Genomic DNA, 16643 nt, shown 5'->3' on the forward strand with positions numbered 1-16643 from the left:
ATAGTTATGGCACAAAAGGAGCCATTTGGCCGGTTGTGTCCATGCTAGCTCATAGCAAGAGCAACTCACCTAGTCACATTGGTCCTGCAAAAACAGTTTGTCTCCAGATAATTATCCAACCCGCTTTAGAAAGCCATGATTGAATCTGTCTCCACCACGCTCTCAGGGGATTGCAATCCAGATTTTAACCACTCTGTGTATAAGATAAACCTTTTTCTCCACAATGAACAACCATTCTAGGGAATCGAGACATAATATCCTCTCCTGGCTATGGACTCAAAATTATTCTTGATGATGTTAACAGATGAACACTTAAGGTTCCCTATTCACTACTTTAACCAAGGTGTTTAAAATAAATGGGTTAATTGTCTCTGTTAAAATAATTGTTCAGATAATGGCCAGGATTTTACGTCCCCGACACCGGCAGGCGGGACCAGAAAATTTGGACAGCCGTTCAAAGTCAAGGGGTGGGATTTATCTACCGACCCGCCGTGTTTTATCGGCGGCGGAGGTGGCCCGCCAGCGGGATTTACTGACCCAGCCATTGTCAATGGGATCTCCCGGCGACTGCACCCCTCGCCGCTGGGAAACTTGTGTGCCGGCTTGGGACCAGAATATCCCGCCGGCGTGAACAGCCGGTAAATCCTGTCTACGGGTTCTCCAGATTTTCCCGGCCTGGCTGTGACGATGTGCATGCTAGCGGGACTATAAAATCCCTCCCAATAAAACAAGGGGATATGTATGAAGGTCTCCAATGCTTGTCTGCTCATATCACTGACATGTGTTTCCTAGCCACCTCGGCACAAGTAAAGGAAGTCTGATAAATAAATGAGGGACTGGAACAGCCAGCCTTAATGAGCCTTTTCAAGTGTTGCATATCTGATGGACACTTTGTGAAGTGCAATGAAATAATTTAAAATAGGCAATTCATTTTGTTTTGAAATCTGTCAGCGATTTGTTTAAGGCCTTGGCTCCACAAATTGCGGGCAATAATTAATGGTTAACTGCTGCAGTGTTTTATTTTTAACGACCGCTATTGATTGGTATTTATATTCAGTCATAATGAATGTTCTTGTGTACAGGTTGGCAGGTCATGAATACTGTCATTCTTTTATTGTCTGATTTAATAATTAATGAAATGATCTCTTGTTTGCCATTTTAGAGCAGTTTGCACTATGACAAACACTTGACTGTTTGGCTAAGATGGTGATGGTGCTCGAATAACGTCAGAAACACAATAGTCATGCTAATTTGTGCTGCAATAAAATTGCACTTTAATCTGTCTACACAATTATAAAGTGGCACTGGGGCAGGTAATCACACTAATTCACCATCACAGCCACTGCCAGTACAAATGTTGTTTTCAAATTGCCACGTGGACTTGAGATCTCCACTGCTGCGAGTTCAATCGAGCTGGCATATCACCACAGTTGTGTCAACTATCTAGGATATTTAATCAAATAAGAAATATGCCAGAAAGTCCAGTGTGTAAATTAAACTCATGATAGGCTGCACTCTATTTGCTAGTGACTTTATTTTTTTTACTCCTTAGTTCCTTTCTTATTCCGCCCCACCCATCCTAGGGATGGTGACTCATGCACATCGTTATACTTCCATAGCTAAAAGCAAATGACTGCGGATGCTGGAATCTGAAACAAAAACAGAAAATACTGGACAATCCCAGCACATCTATCCAGCCAATCTGCTACACCCCCCTCCCCCACAACAATATAAACCTGACCCTATTTCCAGTTCTCCCCAGCTTTGACAAAGAGTCATCTAGACTCAAAACATTAACTTCCTTCTCTCTCCACAGATGGTGTTATACTTCCATAGTTTCTGGCAGATCTCCAGTACTCAGCAAATCTGTCTACTTCCTTCTGTAAGTCTAGCGTCATAGAAGAATGATAGAAATTGCAGCACAGAATGACCCCATTCAGCCTCCCTTTTTATTCTTCCTTTTCAAATATGTATCCGATTCCCTTGTAAAGTATTTTATAGGCTCTCACTCAGTAGTCATTCGTGGGAATACATTCCTAGTTCTAATTGCTGTCTGAAGAACATGGTCCTTCTTAATTTTCCCTTTGTTGTTGTGATAATGGGTGGAATCTTCCGATACTTTTTCAGAGTGTCAGTGCTCTCCAGTGGAGTTTTCTCTCCAGATTCTTCGTGGTTTCCGCCGCTACTCTGGTGAGGCAGGGCGGGGCCTGATAGAGCCAGCAACACTGGCTCCACAGAGATCGGGGTGCTATCTTCAAAGGGTGCCCCAATCTGCATCTGAAATTAACCCCCCCCATCCCCAAACACGGACACTGGGGTCCACTACACAAGCATTGGGGATCTCCCCCTTTCCCCCCCCCCCACACACATAAGGGGAAACCTCTTCCCCTCCTTGCCCCCAAACAGGGCTTCCCAGAGGGGCCACTCGTGGCACTGTTACCATGGCACTGCCAAGTTGGGACTGTCAGGCTGCCAGGGGCAGTGCCATCTCCCTCTACCCCCAGGCCCCGACTTGCCTTAGCACCCTGGCGGGTTCCCCTCACTAGCTTCAAGGTTTTGAAACCTGTGGTCACGTCGGCGAGGTGGGAATATTCAGTGAGGGAGGAACACATTGCGAGGAAACCGTTTAAACTATATTTAAATTTATTAACATTTATTGAAAGGGTGGGAATCCCATTACATTACCGGCATTGAACATGGAAAATCGGAAAACGAGATCTTGTTGGCGAGATTCTTGTTTTCCGACTCTCACGAGATTTAAGGCCCGTGTCGCGGTATATGCTGATGGTGAACACGGACTCAAAATCGCCCCAATCTCTAGTCAGCAGAAATAGAACATAGAACATACAGTGCAGAAGGAGGCCATTCGGCCCATCGAGTCTGCACCGACCCACTTAAGCCCTCACTTCCACCCTATCCCCCGTAACCCAATAACACCTTCTAACCGTTTTGGACACTAAGGGCAATTTACCATGGCCAATCCACCTAACCTGCACGTCTTTGGACTGTGGGAGGAAACCGGAGCACCCGGAGGAAACCCACGCAGACACGGGGAGAACGTGCAGACTCCGCACAGACAGTGTCCCAGCGGGGAATAGTCTTGCACTACTTGCCCTCTCATTTTCTTAATTTTGAAAGTCTCTTTTAGAGTCTCCCTTGTTCTCGGTTTCAAGGAGAAAAGGCCCAGTTTTTGAGTCTTTCTTTATAACTATATTTCTGATATCATTCTGATGAATCTTCACTGCACCCTTCTATAGCTCCAATATTGTTCCTATATTGGGTTGCCCAGAGCTATTTTCGGTGCGCTAGCCATGGCTTGACTGTAGAAATTCAACATCATTTCTTGCTTTTGATATCAGAAACCCAAAGCACGAACGACAGACTAACTGTGGAGACACCTACACAGAGCCAGATCCCGTCCTCGGTCAACTTTCACACACAGAGCTAGATCCCGTCATCGGTCAACTTTCACACACGCATTTTCTAGCAGGAATGATCAGAAGTGGAAACCCTGGTTGATTATTTCCGCCTTCCCAGGCCACCAGCGCCAATGGCATGAGAGCTGGCACACAGTAACCCTCCTGCTGGCTGTGTATTATCAGTGGAAAGGAGGCAAACATCTTCTTTCCAAAGATGTACAGCTCCTAGCGCTTCATGAGTCCTGAGAGCTATTGTCAGTTGCATGGAAAGAAAATGCTGGTGTGTTTCCTGTAAAGCCTCCAACAGCTCCCCACACAGACTGACACACAAAGCCAAAGAAAACACATACTGTGAGTGTATGCATGATTACTGCTTTCCTAGCACTCGATCAACTGCAGGAAAACACTGAGGCCATTTCAGTACTTTCACTACCATGGTGACTAAGATAATAGGTCAACCTAGGACATACTTGCTTCAAAGGCTAAGAAAATTGGTACACAAAATTTCTGTTTGAGGAACTTGAATTTCATTTTTGACATTTGAAATAATCAGTTTCTCTATCTGAATCCCACAAAGTCACTTAGAACTATAGAATCCCTACAATTCAAAAGGATGCCATTCGGCCCATCGTGTCTGCACCTACCCTCTGAAAGAGCACCCCACCCCATCCCACTTCCCCGCCCTATTCCTATAACCCTTTAATCTAACATACACATCCCTGGACACTAAGGGACATTAGCATGGCCAATCCACCTAACCTGCACACCTTTGGACTGTGGGAGGAAACCGGAGCACCCGGAGGAAACCCACACAAACACGGATAGAAAGTGACAGACAGTCACCCAAGGCTGGAATTGAACCTAGGTGTGGTTCTGTCCCAACACACGACACAAGGTCTGATTCCTTTTTATGAAATTCTTGGAATTAAACAGCTTGATTGTTTTTTATGTTGAAAAAAAGAACAGTCACAGGAGGAGGAATAAAGCAAGAAATGAAAATGTAACAAAACTGCTTTTGCTCTTCAAGCTTTTCTCAATCAAATGCTATTGAAATCTTCATTGGCATGCCTTCTGTTCCTGCTCTACCCTCTGCACCAGGGTGCCACTTGTTCCCCAACCTTCCTGGCAATATGAAGGTAATGACGTACTCCTTGGAGTTTCTGCACTTGAAGATTTGTCCTGTTCCTCCCAATAAACATTTGTGATTCTCACTACGTCAGTAATTAATTAAAATTACAATAACATTTACGCAATGTTGCCCACCTCTGCTTTTACCAACAAATTAGTTGAATTTTTAATATTACAACACTGCTTCACTCCCATGGAGCCGATACACAAACCATTTTAAGGGCTCTGAAGGAGTGTCATACGGGCTCGAAACATTAACTCTGTTTCTCTCTCCCCAGACGCTGCCAGACCTACTGAATATTTCCAGTGTGTTCTCTTTTTAATTCCATTTTAAGTTCAGTTCTGTTGTAGGATTTATAAATGAATGGGTATTAGGAGACTTAGAAAAAGCTTTGGATAAAAGCTGTAAGTATGTTTAACTTTACGTCCTGACATGCAGATATCCCCATGGCCATTGCATTAAAAAGAAAGGAGAAACTATGCTGACCCAGTAGATTCAGAACTTGCAAAACTCCTTCCGCGAGGTTTGTGCCTATAATTTGGTAAATGCCTATGGATTCTTAGACATTGTAGACTAGAGCAAGCATGCACTTATTGCTTTTGTTCACTGTTGCGGCTCTCAGCAACGGAGGGTAAGTGTGGATGAGCATTACAAATGTGAACTATTTTTTCCAATTACTGGTACTTACGTTCATATGTGCTTTCTAAGGGGTTTTGGTCAGCAGCAGGGGACCTGCACAGATCTAAATGTGCTGATGAAATTCACTCCAATACATTGGGCAGATTTTACTGCCCTGTCAGCCGGGCAGGCATGGCTGGAAAATACGGTGAGGCATTCAAAAGTCCATTGACTTTGGCGAGACTGGAAAATCCCTTAGAGGGAGGGGCTATAAAATTCTGCCCATGGAATCAAATACAGTGTACAGCATAGAAGCAGGCCATTTTACTCAACTGGTCCATACTGATGTTACAGCTGCACCCAAACGTCCTCCCACCCCTTTTTATTGACCCCTGTCAATAGAGATTTTTATTCCATTCTCCCTCATATGTTTTGTTCCAGCTTCCCCTTAAGAATCCCTACAGTACAGAAAGAGGTAATTCGGCCCGTCAAGTCTGCACCCTCCTCCGAAAGAGCACCCTACCCAGGCTCACGGCTCCACCCTATCCCGGTAACGCAGTAACCCCACCTAACTTCATTTAATGGGCAATTTATCATGGCCAATCCACCTAACCTGAGCCTGAATGTTACGTTCCTTCTTGTGGATTTTGAGGTGGGGGAGGGGGTGGAGCATGAGATTGCATGGACATAATTCACCCCGGGATCCTGCCCAACCCAATCTGGAAGCAATTTTACATGGGGTGGATGGGAGGAGAACGTGCCCTTGCCCTAATTAAGGACCACAAGTGGCTATTTAATACCACTTATGGGCCTTTTCCTGCCCAGCCTCAAGGTTTAGGCTGGCAGGCAGATGGGAGTTGGGGTGGGGGGGGGGGGGGGGGCGGGGGGGGGGGAGCAGGGGCATTGGTGGAGCGAGGGGGAAATAGAAAAATTTTAAAGCCTACATCTCCAGTGTGGGAACATTGGGTAGTCCCATTCTAATGGTGGGCACCCTCCCATGATGGCCTGAAGACCTCCGGACCTCTCTGGCGCCCCTTCCCCGGCCTATCCACTGAGACTCCAGTCGCCCTTTCACAACTCCCACAGGTGTCCCCTACCCTCCCCTTATCGGTACTCCTGCCACTTACCTGACCTCCGTATCCCAAAACTTAGCCCAAGGTGCTCCTCCAACCACTGCAGCACTGTGCCTGTTGGACCTGGAGTTGGCCAATCAGATTGACCAGCAGCTCTACAAGGTGGGACTTCCTCATAGAGACAGACAGAAATCCTGCCTGCTGTCAATCAATGGTCATTGTAGCGTAAAATGGCAGCAGACCCATTGGAGGAGGTGGGGATGTGCTACTCTCCAGATGACGGAGGTGAAGCCCCCACGATCCATAATCAGTCAGGCATTGATTTTTATTCTAGGGGATCCCAAGGAGCAGAAACGCCCATTTTATTTTCCCTTTATCTAATTGGAGTGGCTAGCACTCAAATTATTCCCAATGCCGGGGTACTGATGCAATTCTGGACATGTTCCATCAATATTCCAGCTTCCAGTTGCAATGTGATGCCACAATTTCTCTCTGTTAATTACACAAGTCTATCCAATGAAGAATGAATGGTTCCAGCAGCCCTTTCGTTGTTCAACAACGGGATTTCCCATTGACCTTAAACAACTGAACTTCCTTTTGATAATTGCAACAAATTAATGTGTTTCTATAACTGCAACGCAGAGAACATATAATACCAGTAATTAAAAGATACTGAGAGTACTCCATGTTGTACAGGCTGCATTTTAGGTCAAATCTGCACACACTAAAATAAGTTAAAGAGGTGGTTGAGGCACGATCAGATATATAAACATTCATTGGAATAGGGAATAGTGCCAGAGGACTGGTGGATAGCAGATGGGATTCTTATGTTTACAAAGGGAGAGAGAACAAATCCAGGGAAGTATGGACTAATTAACTTAATGATATTGGTAGGAAACATAATACAATCCTTATTAAAATCCAAACTCTCGAAACTGAAAATATAATAGCGGTTAGCATGGATTTCAAAATGGATGGCTATTCTTGACGAACCTTATTGAATTCTTTGAAGAAGGAGTTGAAACATTGGGCTGGATTCTCCATCTGGCCGCGGCAGATTTCTGGCTCAGCACGCCGACGGGATGCTCCATTTCGCCGGCTGGCCAATGGGGTTTCCCATTATCGGGCAACCCCACGCCGTGGGGAAACCCCCGGGCTGCCGGCAAAACGGAGTATACCCCCGGCGGAGAATCCTTTCAAAAGGATACCTGGCCTCTCCGAAGAACTCTGGTAGGTTCAGACATTTTCCTCAAATTTGTAAATCTCACGGGTTGTGTTTCAAATACCTCGGGGAGGAAAATTGCTTTTGATTGAAGGCAATCCCATTTTGAAATGTGCCACTGCCCCCCGTGAACTGCATATGTGTGAATAACCCCCCCCCCCCCCCCCTTGCATCCGTTACCCCCAGCAACCAGTGAAAACGGCAGGTGCCAGGTATAGGTGAGGGACTTCCGGATTCGGGGCTCTGGTGACATTTCGACTGAGGCACAGAGCCCTTCAACCTCTACAAAACTTTGGGCCATTATGTCTACTGCACTACCCCTGTATACCCTTAGATTTGGATTCATTATCACGTGTACCGAAGCACAGTGAAAAGTACTGTTCTAGGTATCGACCAGGCACATAGTTCCATACATGAAAAACACAGGACATACGATAAATACACAATGGACTGGATACATAAGTGGCAATGGAGGGTGGGTAGAAGAGTTTATGTTGGCTTTGAGGGTATGAGGTGTTATGGCGTGGGTAGAGGGCATGAAGTGGCATTGGTTAGCATGAATGGGGCCATGGGGAGGGTATGTGAGGGCGAGGGGGCCGGACCACTTTCATGAACACTGGGACAAAGTCCCAAAGCACAGAGGTATGCCTTTGAAACAACCTGCCTCAGTGCTCAGCAACCCCTGTGGCTTCCTCCGCATTGTTTCTTGGGACAGCAGATGCAACTCCAGCATGCACCATCTCACCCCACAACATCCCAGCCGTTATCGGAAACTTCTCCTGAGTTGGTTTTGGGAAGTTGGGAATTTTCCTGAATGTGCACCTGAATCGGGAGCAAAAACTCAGGCCATTATGTTTTCAAAAGACCTTTGGTAAGTTACTGGATATCTGAAGTCAGAACATGGGGAGTCAGGGGGCAGGCAACACAAAGAATAGCAAGTTAGCTACAAAGCTGAAAAACAGAGTGTCAACGTTACTCAGACTGACAAAGGGTGGGAAGTGGCATTGCACAAGGATCAATGCAGGGGCCACCATTCTTCGCTATTTACATAACTAAATCACATCTGGAAGTACAAGTGTAGTTTTTGTGGGCAAAAGAGGGATATAATTAATGCAGAGGAGGGCAGTGACAAAATACAGGGAGACATTCATAATTTTGGAGAATATGCATGTAATAAGAAAATGAGCTTCATTATAGATAAGTGTGAGGTGGTACCTTTTGATTGGAAGAAATTGGGAAAAGGAACAGAGGGAAATGGAGGTATAGAGCGTGATTCTCTGGCCTCATTGCGCTCTCGCTCGAGCCAGCGAATAGCAGGAGAGACCGAAAACGAGAACCGTGCCAGGCGCCAAACAGTTTGTAATGCAACTAGCCCGCTCCCATAGGCAAAATCGGGATTTCGCCGTAGCATGGCAAGAAACCAATTATCACCACTTAAGCCCTATTTCCATACAATTAACAATAGCCCCCCAATATCCAACGGCCTCCCGTCATTCAGCGGCCTCTCCAGCAAGTGGTCACGCTGGCACCGATTAGTGCTCCTTTTGAAAAACGTGAACCTGGTGGAAGGGCTACAGTGGGGAGCCAAGGAGTGGAGTAGCCATCTTTGCTCACAGGCAAAGCGCCTGAGGATGCTGTGCTTGTCACCCCAGTGCTCGGCGGGGGTTGGGGGAACATAGATACATAGAAGATAGGAGCAGGAGGTGACCTTTTGGCTCTTCGAGCCTGCTCCGCTAATTAACATGACTAGGGTTGATCATCCAACTCAATAGCCTAATCCTGCTGTCTCCCCATAACCTTTGACCCCATTCACCCCAAATGCTATATCTAGCCGCCTCTTGAATATATTCAGCCTCCGCAGTGGAGGGTCACCATGGGAGAGTGGGAGGCACTAGGAAGCAAGCGCATGGTACCTACGTGCCAACTCCTGGATCATGTGTACCCATTCCGGGGACAACCCTTGTCCCTGCCCATCTGCCCCACCGACCATCCATAACCCCCATTGAGGGTAAGTTCACTTCACACAACCCAAGTGGATTCCCGTGGGTAGGCGGGCCATGTAGCATGTGGGAGTCACTGCCTAGCATCCCAATCACCCCTTGATGACTGGACACTGTGCCTGAACACTGCGGGAGGCAACCCAACACCCAAGGGATGGGATACAGCTCTGGGGGATAGGCCAATGGCCGGAGGATGTGTGACTGCCACGGAGAGGGGTAGATGCCTGGAGAGATGGGCCAAGGCTTCGGAGGTCGGCCCACATTGTGGACGAAAGTGAAAGAGGCATCATACAGCTGGTGGTCAAGGGTGTTTATTGCTTTGACAATTTCCCACTCTCCCAATGGTGCCCCCCCCCTCGCCCGGTGGCCTCAGTAATCCTCAATGTGCTTGGACCTCCTAGCTCCACCACTACATCTAGGTGTTTCCCCAGATGCACATCTGAGGTGGAGGCAGCCAGCTGTTTACCTCGTCACGTGGCCTTCGATGCCCTTGGCGGGCATCCTCTGGGGCCAGAGGGCCCCGCTCATTTGTTGGTGGCACGTGCACAGCCGTGCCACTCTGTCAGGTGTGCTAACTTTGAGATGCGGCCTCATCAGATGGATGCAACTCGGGGGAGCTGGTGGCCACCGTCGCCATTCCATGGGACGGGTTCGAGTTGGCACGCAGCGCCCCCTCCTCCTGCTGGGTGTCCATAGGGCCCTGGAGTTCACTTTGGGATGGAGGGACAGCTGGTTCGAACCTCGGTTGCCCCTGTATCATCTGGCTCTGCCATCGTGTTGATGCCCTTAGCGATGCTCTTCAATGATGAGTGATCCAGATTGTTGATATTCTTTCCCAGTTCCTTCTGAGAAATTACAACCAGGTCTGTGAACATAATACAGTGTAAGTAACAAAAGGAAATGTCACTGTCACACAGACACACATATGAGGTACTGGAGAGCTCGCACCAGCTGTGGAAATGTAACCAGAAATGCAACATCTGCAGAGAAACAGGAGGAAAGGCAAAAAAAGAAGGGATTTGTTGGGGGAACAAAATGAAATAAATGGTTGTCTCCCTGATAGTCTGTAGAGAATTTTAAGGTCAGCATTGTTCCTTCAACTTGCCTTTCTCCCATTGGAAATACAAAATTTGGATTTATTTTTATTTTATTTCAAAAATATATATTTTATTCAAATTTTTTCGGTCAAACAAGAACAGTACAGGATTTTCCCCTTTTTACAACTTTAAAACAATATAAATAATAATGACCGTTTTTTAACAAATAAATAATATATTATCTAAACGGCAACTGCCAACAACAAAATAATAACTCTCCAAAACAATGGAGTCCCACACGCCAGTATAAATAGCTAATATACAAACAACTATAGGAAACCCCTGAGGGCCCGTGTGCCCCCCCCCCCCCCCCCTGGTTGCTGCTGCTACCTTCCCCATTTCTCTTATCGTTCTGCGAGGTAGTCAAGGAAGGAACGGTTGCCACCGCCTGGTGAACCCTTGAGCCGAACCTCTTAGTGCGTACTTTATCCGCTCCAATTTTATAAACCCTGCCATGTCGTTTATCCAGGCCTCCACGCCCGGGGGCTTAGCTTCCTTCCACATAAGCAATATCCTTCGCCGGGCTACTAGGGACGCAAACGCCAAAATATCAGCCTCTCTCGCCCCCTGCACTCCCGGCTCTTCTGCAACCCCGAATATAGCCAACCCCCAGCCTGGCTCGACCCGGACCCCCACCACCTTCGAAAGCACATTTGCCACCCCCACCCAGAACCCCTGTAGTGCCGGGCATGACCAAAACATGTGGGTGTGGTTCGCTGGGCTTCCCGCGCATCTCCCGCACCTGTCCTCCACTCCAAAAAATCTACTTAACATTTCTCCAGTCATATGCGCCCTATGTAGAACCTTGAATTGTATCAGGCTGAGCCTGGCGCATGAACAAACAAAGAACAAAGAAATGTACAGCACAGGAACAGGCCCTTCGGCCCTCCAAGCCCGTGCCGACCATACGGCCCGACGAAACTACAATCTTAAAAATCATGAGGACGAAGAGTTTACCCTACTTAGGGCATCTGCCCACAGCCCCTCCTCGATCTCTTCCCCCAGCTCCTCTTCCCATTTTCCCTTCAGCTCATCCACCATGATCTCCCCCTCGTCTCTCATTTCCCTGTATACATCTGATACCCTACCATCCCCCACCCATGCCCCCGAAATCATCCTGTCCTGAATCTGTTGCGCCGGGAGCTGCGGAAATTCCCTCACCTGTTGCCTCGCAAAAGCCCTCAGTTGCATATGCCGTAATGCATTCCCCGGTGGCAACCCATATTTTTCCGTCAGTGCTCCCAGACTCGCAAACGTCCCGTCTAGGAACAAATCCCTCAATTGCACAATCCCTGCTCTCTGCCAGACTTTAAATCCCCCATCTATCTTCCCCGGGACAAACCTATGGTTGATCCTTATCGGGGACCTCCCCGAGGCACCCGTCACTCCCTTATGCCGTCTCCACTGCCCCCAAATTTTCAGTGTTGCCACCACCACTAGACTTGTGGTGTACTTTTTCGGGGAGAACGGTAAAGGCACTGTCGCTAATGCTTGCAGGCAGGTTCCCCTACAGGACGCCATCTCTAGTCTTTTCCACGCCGCTCCCTCCCCTTCCCCCATCCACTTGCATACCATTGATATATTGGCGGCCCAATAATAGTCACTTAAGCTCAGCAGTGCCAGTCCCCCCCTATCTCTGCTACGCTGCAGGAACCCCCTCTTCACTCTTGGGGTCTTCCCAGCCCACACAAAGCTCATAACGCTCTTATCCACTTTTTTGAAAAAAGCCTTGGTAATCATCACAGGGAGGCACTGGAACACAAAAAGAAATCGTGGAAGGACCACTATTTTGACTACCTGCACCCTACCCGCCAGTGACAGGGGCACCATGTCCCATCTCCTAAAATCCTCTTCCATCTGCTCCACCAATCTTCCTAAATTAAGCTTATGCAAGGTTCCCCAGTTCCTGGCTATCTGGATCCCTAGGTACCGAAAATCCCTTGTTACTCTCCTCAGCGGCAAATCATCTATTCCCCTGCTCTGTTCCCCAGGATGCATCACAAACAGCTCACTCTTCCCCATATTCAGTTTATATCCCGAAAATTCCCCAAACTCCCTGAGTGTCTGCATTATCTCAGGCATCCCCTCCACTGGGTCCGCGACATACAACAACAAATCATCCGCGTATAATGACACCCGGTGCTCTTCTCCCCTAAGTACTCCCCTCCACTTCCTAGAGCCCCTCGGCGCTATGGCCAGTGGCTCAATTGCCAACGCAAACAGTATCGGGGACAGGGGACACCCCTGTCTTGTCCCTCTATATAGACGGAAGTAGTCAGATCTCTGCCTGTTTGTGATCACACTTGCCACCGGGACCCTATATAAAAGCTGAACCCACCCAATAAACCCCTCTCCAAATCCAAATCTCCTCAAAACTTCCCACAGGTAATCCCACTCCACTCTAGCAAATGCTTTCTCAGCGTCCATCGCCACCACTATCTCCGCCTCTCCCTCCGGCGGGGACATCATCATCACACCTAGCAGCCTCCGTATATTAGTGTTCAACTGTCTCCCCTTAACAAACCCAGTTTGATCCTCGTGAACCACCCCTGGGACATAATCCTCTATCCTCGTCGCTATCACCTTGGCCAAGAACTTGGCATCTACATTCAGAAGGGAGATAGGCCTGTAAGACCCGCACTGCAGCGGGTCTTTGTCCCTCTTCAGGAGCAACGATATCGTCGCCTCCGACATCGTCGGGGGCAACGTCCCCTCTTCCCTGGCCTCGTTAAAGGTTCTCGTCAGAAGCGGGGCTAGTAGGTCCATGTGTTTCCTATAAAATTCCACCGGGAACCCATCTGGTCCCGGGGCCTTCCCGACCTGCATTCTCCCAATCCCTTTTACCACCTCCTCCACCTCAATCTGTGCTCCCAATTCTGTCCTCTCCTGCTCCTCCACCTTCGGGAATTCCAGCTGATCCAGGAAGTGCATCATTCCCTCCTTCCCTTCCGGGGGTTGAGCCTTATACAGCCTCTCATAAAATGCCTTAAACACCCCGTTCACCCTCTCTGCTCCCCGTTCCATCTCACCCTCCTCGTCCCTCACCCCACCTATCTCCCTCGCCGCCCCTCTCTTCCTCAATTGTTGGGCCAGTAACCGGCTCGCCTTCCCTCCGTACTCATACTGTACTCCCTGTGCCTTCCTCCATTGTGCCTCTGCCCTGCCCGTGGTCAGCAAGTCAAATTCCGTATGCAACCTTCGTCTTTCCCTGTACAGTCCCTCATCCGGAGCCTCTGCATACTGCCTATCCGCCCTCAAAATTTCTCTCAACAATCGCTCCCTCCCTTTACTCTCTTGTTTCCCCTTATGGACCTTTATGGAAATCAGTTCCTCTCTGACCACCGCCTTCAGTGCCTCCCAGACCACTCCCACCTGAACCTCTCCATCATCGTTAATCTCCAGGTACCTTTCGATACATCCCCTCACCCTTACACACACACCCTCATCCACCAACAGTCCCATATCTAATCTCCAGAGTGGGTGCCGTTCCTTTTCCTCTCCTACTACCAGATCTACCCAATGTGGGGCATGGTCCGAGATGGCTATGGCCGAATACTCCGTCCCTGTCACCTTCGGGATCAGTGCCCTTCCCAGGACAAAGAAGTCTATCCGAGAATACACCTTGTGGACATGAGAGAAGAAGGAAAACTCCCTACTCCTGGGCCTAGTGAATCTCCAGGGATCTACTCCTCCCATCTGCTCCATGAAGTCCTTTAGCACCTTGGCCGCTGCTGGCCTCCTCCCGGTCCTAGACCTGGACCGGTCCAGCCCTGGATCCTGCACCGTGTTGAAATCTCCCCCCATTACCAACTTTCCCGCCTCCAGGTCCGGGATACGCCCCAGCATACGCTTCATGAAGTTTGCATCATCCCAGTTCAGGGCATATACGTTCACCAGAACCACTGCTTCCCCTTGTAATCTGCCACTCACCATCACGTATCTACCCCCACTGTCCGCTACTATGGTCCTCTCCTCAAACACTACCCGTTTCCCCACTAATATAGCCACCCCTCTATTTTTCGCATCCAAGCCCAAATGAAATATCTGTCCCACCCATCCTTTACGTAATCTGACCTGATCCGCCAGTTTCAGATGCGTCTCCTGTAGCATGACCACATCTGCCTTTAATTTCTTTAGGTGCGCGAGTACCCTTGCCCTCTTAATCGGCCCATTCAGCCCTCTCACATTCCACGTGATCAACCGGGTCGGGGGGCTCTTTACCCCCCCCCCCAATGTCGACCAACCATCCCCTTTTTTAGACCAGCTCCTCACCCGGTTCCCACGGTCCCGTTTGTCCCCCCGACGGTGTCCTCCCATCCCGACCACCCCGCCCCATAACAGCTCCCCCTTTCCCTTAGCAGCAGCAACCCAGTTAACCCCCCCCTAGATCCCTTTCTAGCGTAATTGCTCCCCCCATGTTGCTCCCAGAAGTCAGCAAACTCTGGCTGACCTCGGCTTCCCCCGTTTATCCTTGGCCCCCCATTGTGTAAGGCCCCCTCCTTCCTGCGCTCCCTTTCCCGCCGCAATTACCATAGCGCGGGAACAAAGCCTGCGTTTCCCACTCGGCCCCGCCCCTAATGGCGCAGCTCCCTCTCTCCTTCCCCCTCTCCTTCCCCACCGGCGCCCACAGTTCACCATACCCCCCCCCCCCCAACGAGGGGAATAGAGAAAATGTCTTCCCCCGTCCCCGTCCCATACAATCCCCCCACTACTTTATTACAGAAACTCTTTCTCTCTCCAGTCTAGTCCAACTTCTCCTCTACAATAAATGTCCACGCCTCTTCTGCCGTCTCGAAGTAGTGATGTTTCCCTTGGTGTGTGACCCACAGTCTCGCTGGCTGCAGCATTCCAAATTTAACTTTCTTTCTATGTAGCACCGCCTTGGCCCGATTGAAACTCGCCCTCCTTCTCGCCACCTCCGTACTCCAATCCTGGTACACGTGGATCACCGCATTCTCCCACCTGCAGCTCCGTGTCTTTTTCACCCATCTCAGGACCATCTCCCTGTCCTTATAGCGGTGAAACCTCACCACTATGGCTCAAGGTATTTCTCCTGCCTTTGGTCTTCGCGCAAGGACTCGATATGCTCCCTCCACTTCCAAGGGGCCCGTCGGGGCCTCCGGTCCCATTAACGAGTGAAGCAATGTGCTCACATATGCCCCGACGTCCGCCCCCTCTGCACCTTCAGGAAGACCCAAAACTCTTAAGTTCTTCCTCCTCGAGTTATTCTCCAGGGCTTCCAGCCTCTCTACACACCTTTTATGCAGTGCCTCGTGCGTCTCTGTCTTTACCACGAGGCCCTGTATTTCATCCTCATTCTCGGCAGCCTTTGCCTTCACATCACGAAGCTCCAACTCCTGGGTCTTCTGTGCCTCCTTTAGCCCTTCAATCGCCTGTAGCATCGGGGCCAACACCTCCTTCTTCAGCTCCTCCACACAGCGCCGCAGGAACTCTTGCTGTTCCGGGCCCCACACCGAACGGCCTCCTTCTGCCGCCATCTTGCTTCGTGCTTCCCTTCCTTGCCGCTGCTCCTGAGGATCCTCTGCAATCCAGCCACTACTCTCTCCTTTCTCCATATATATCCGGGGGGATTCCCTTCTATTTCACCGCACAATGGTTTTAGCTGTCAAAAATTGCGGTTGGGGCTCCTAATAAGAGCCCAAAAGTCCGTTCCAATGGGAGGTGCCGAAACGTGCGACTCAACTGGTCATCGCCGCACCCGGAAGTCCAAAATTTGGATTTATGTTGAGTCTTTAACTTAGAAAAGCACCAAGATGCTTCTTAGAAACTATTAATGGTGCTGGCCAAATGCTTGGTCAAGGAATTGCGTTTTGAGAGATGTGGTCATGGGGAAGAGAGATATGGGCAAAGAAAGAATTTTATAAAAGGGAATTCTGAAATGGAGCTGAGGCAACTGCACATAAATGGTGGGGCAGAGGGATCTAAAGTAGTTTTATTGATTTAAAAATGACATTGCCACACACCATTGTTGGTTATTCCTTGGTTAGCAGGATGCATTACAGGTGCGGGGACTGAACGTCACTCCCTCCTTCAATGCAAAGGGTTGTGTTAATTTCCACAGCCC

The 16643-nt window shown here is 49.0% G+C and overlaps 1 protein-coding gene across 7 annotated transcripts in view; it reads left to right on the plus strand.

Moving 5' to 3' along the window:
• The window catches only part of LOC140403830 (synaptotagmin-16-like), a 278502-nt gene that overhangs the window by 193899 nt on the left and 67960 nt on the right, over nucleotides 1-16643 (plus strand). Inside the window, exon 1 of one of the 7 annotated variants that reach the window (XM_072492031.1) lies at nucleotides 1817-1882. The exons of the other annotated variants lie outside the window; for them this stretch is intronic. The gene's annotated coding sequence lies outside the window, so the exon portion shown is untranslated. Of the gene's footprint in view, nucleotides 1-1816; nucleotides 1883-16643 lie in introns of those variants that run through there. 7 annotated transcript variants of the gene reach the window in all.

Source organism: Scyliorhinus torazame, chromosome 2, assembly GCF_047496885.1.
Source record: "Scyliorhinus torazame isolate Kashiwa2021f chromosome 2, sScyTor2.1, whole genome shotgun sequence".
Lineage (NCBI taxonomy): Eukaryota > Metazoa > Chordata > Chondrichthyes > Carcharhiniformes > Scyliorhinidae > Scyliorhinus > Scyliorhinus torazame.